The sequence below is a fragment of the Propithecus coquereli genome, unplaced genomic scaffold (genome assembly GCF_000956105.1).
Source record: "Propithecus coquereli isolate 6110/MARCELLA unplaced genomic scaffold, Pcoq_1.0 Scaffold104, whole genome shotgun sequence".
NCBI lineage: Eukaryota > Metazoa > Chordata > Mammalia > Primates > Indriidae > Propithecus > Propithecus coquereli.
The window spans coordinates 1135635-1139259 of record NW_012134303.1 but is presented as its reverse complement, the minus strand read 5'-3'; positions in this window follow the sequence as shown (position 1 = coordinate 1139259).

Genomic DNA, 3625 nt, shown 5'->3' with positions numbered 1-3625 from the left:
CATTGACAGTCCATTTGGGGGAAGGAACTTGATGTTTAACATGTATTTGCAATAAATTTTCATATATTTTCTGCCTGAGTAAATAATAATCAGCAATTCCCATGTATCTCTCAGATGGATTTTGAAATACACAGTTGGTTCGGTCCTCCTAGCAACTTGAGATTGTAATATGCATTCTTCAGTGGTCCCCACATTTTTATCCATTGTATAATGAATTTTTTAAGAAGCCAGGAGTTTTTCAAGTATTAGGTAGAATTGTCAAAGTGTGACGTACAAGAATTCAGTATTTTGAAAAATAATAATTGCCATGTAATTTCCTCTCTTATAATGATAGCCAGCCATGTCCCCTAAAATAACTAGATAGGCCTAAATATTATTATCCTTATTTCCCAGGGCATATCATTTTCATTTCTGTAGTACTTGGCCCCCCTAACCCTCCTATTGCCCTGTCCCCAGGCAAGCACAGCATTTCTGTTATTATAGATTAGGTTTCATGTCCTAGAAATTTATTTAAATGGGATCATGGAGGTGTTTATGTTTGTTTTTATTTTTGCTTTGACATCTTTTATTCACCCTCTTAATTTATAGATGTATCCATTTTCTTGCACTTATCCATAATTCATTCTTTTTTATTGCTGAACAGTATGCCGGTATATGGCTATACCATAATTTGTTTTATCCATTTACCTGTTGTTAGATACTTGGGTTCTTCCCCATATGGAGATCTTGTAAACAAAGCTGCTATGAACATTTGCGAGTAAGTCTTTTCCTGGAATTATGTTTTCTTTCTCAAGGATAAATACTCAGGAGTGCAATGAGTAGATCTTATGGTAGTTGAAAATTTAACATCATAAACAACTGCTAGTTTCTAAAGCAGTTGGACCATTTTTCATTGCTATCAGCAGTATATGAGAGTTCCATCCTCCACAACTGTTCCACTGCTTTATGGTCAGTCTTTTTAATTTTTGTTATTCTCACAGGAGTTTAATGTTGTAGTTTTCATTATCATTTCCCTTAAGATTAATGGTATTGAACACCTTTTCATTTGCTTATTTGACGTTTGTATATCTTTAATGGAGTGTATTCCTATCTTTTGCCTATTTGTTTATTGGAGGGTCAGTTTTCTGCTTTCTGATTTTTGTGAGATGTTTTAATATTCTAGATAACAATTCCATGATCAAATATATGACTTTTAAACATTTTCTCTCAGTCCCTAGCTTGTCTTGTCATTTTCTGAGGCATGTCTTTGGAAGAGGTGAGGTTTTTAACATTGAGGAATCCAATTTATCAATTTCTTCACTACAGATTGTAGTTTTGGGTGTCTCATCTATGAAATCTTCTTCTAACCCCTGTTCACAAGGATTTTTATGCTGTGTTTTCTGCTAGAAGTCTTATAGCTTTAGGTTTTATATTTAATCTCCGATCCATTTTCAGTTGACTTTTGTAAATGGTGTGATATATTAGTTATAGTTTATATTTGTGCATATGGATATGCACTTGTCCAGCACCATTGTTTGAAAAGAGTGTCCTTTCTCCACTGTATTGCCTTCTTTCTCCACTGAATTGCCTTCTCATGTTTGTCAAAAATCAGTTCTTCACGTACTCGTAAGTCTATATCTGGACTCTATATTCCATTGATCTACTTGTCCATCTTGGTGCTAATAGCACACTGAGTTGCCATAGGTTTATAATGAGTCTTGAAATTCTATATTGTTTGCTGTCCAACTTAAATTGTCTTTCATAGTCTAGGGCAGCAGTCCCCAACCTTTTTGGCACAAAGGACTGGTTTCACGGAAGACAATTTTTCCACAGTGTTGGCGCGGAGCAGTGTGGGGCTCTGTGGCTTAGTACCTAACCGGCCACAGACTGGTACGAATCCACCGCCTGGGGGATCGGGGGGTTGGGGACTGCAGGTCTAGGTCCTTTGTATTTCCATATGAATTTTAGAATCAGCCTATCAGTTACCTTAAAAAAAATTTTGTAGGATTTTTATTGTGATTGCACTGAATCTATAGATCAGTTTTGGGAGAATCAGCATCCTAACAATACTGACTCTTTTGACTCATGAACACAGTATGTCCTCCACTTATTTAGATTCTATTTAATTCTCTCAGCAAGATTTTGTGGTGTTCAGTGTATAGGTGTTATGTATCTGTGGACAGGTTATTCATAATATTTCATATTTTTTGATGCTGCTCTACATCGCATTTTTTGTTAAAGGTAATTCCTAATGATTAAATTTTCACTGAACTGTCTGCAATCAAATGTTTAAGAATAACTTTGAGCAATCTTTTTGGTTGGAGGTGCAGGCTACTTTAGGATGGAAAAGGTATTTGATGTGTAACTTGTATTCACATGTATTTCCACATCAGCTTTTAGAAGTCATTGGCAGTATATTGAAACTAGGGAGGAAAATCTTCCAGAGACGATTTTATAGGTCGTTTTCAGAAAATCAGACTAAAAGAACCTAGTTTAGCAGCTTTCAATTTTATATGTGTGATGAGAAATGATTTTGTTACAATGCGTAGTTTTACTTCTTTAACCGCCATTAAATCGACCTCATGAATTCCTGGGCTCCTGAGTGGTGAGAGGATGAGTGAGCATGCATGTGTGTGAGTATGTATACATTCGTATGGCACAGAAGCTGCCAGAAATATTTATTGCAAGGAATACTTAAGGTTAATTAATGTACATCAAGTCAGTCCTATTCAGTTCCTGCAACATATTAGGAACAAGATTGGGGTATTGGTGGTTTGTTTTTTGTCAGCTTTCCTTGGCCAGCATGGTTACCGCGGTGACTCAGTGGCTGCTGTGGGATTTGGTGCAGACTGAGCATCCATCTTGGATTGTGGCCTGGATCCCTTAGACGCAGTTCACTGTCTGTCAGATAGAGTATTAGCTTTTTTTTTTTTTTTTTAAGACAGAGTCTCTCTCTGTTGCTTGAGCTACAGTGCCATGGCGTCAGCGTAGCTCACAGCAACCTCAAACTCCTGGGCTCAGGTGATCCTTCTGCCTCAGCCTCTCGAGTAGCTGGGACTACAGGCATGCGCCACCATGCCCGACTAATTTTTTCTATATATTTTTAGTTGTCCAGTTAATTTCTTTCTATTTTTAGTAGAGACGGGGTCTCGCTCTTGCTCCGGCTGGTCTTGAACTCCTGAGCTCAAGCAATCCACCTGCCTCCGCTTCCCAGAGAGCTAGAATTACAGGCGTGAGCCACCGCGCCCGGCCGATTATTAGCTTTTAGTCTTATGTGTGGTTCATAACTTTTAAAGGGCTCAGAAGAAACCGGCTTCACTTATCTGAGGTTAAGCTACACATAACATAAGAGGTCGGCCAGGAGCGGTGGCTCATGCCTATAATCCTAGGACTCTGGGAGGCTTAGGCTTAATGATTGGTTGAGCTCAGGAGTTTCAGAGCAGCCTGAGCAAGAGCGAGACCCCATTTCTACAAAAAATAGAAAAATTAGCCAGGCATGGTGGCATGTGCCTGTAGTCCCCAGCTAATTGGGACGATGAGGCAGGAGGATCACTCGAGCCCAGGAGGTAGAGGTTGCAGTGAGGTATGCTACTGCAGTCTAGCCAAGGCAACAGAGGGAGACCCTGTGTCAAAAAAAAAAAAAAAA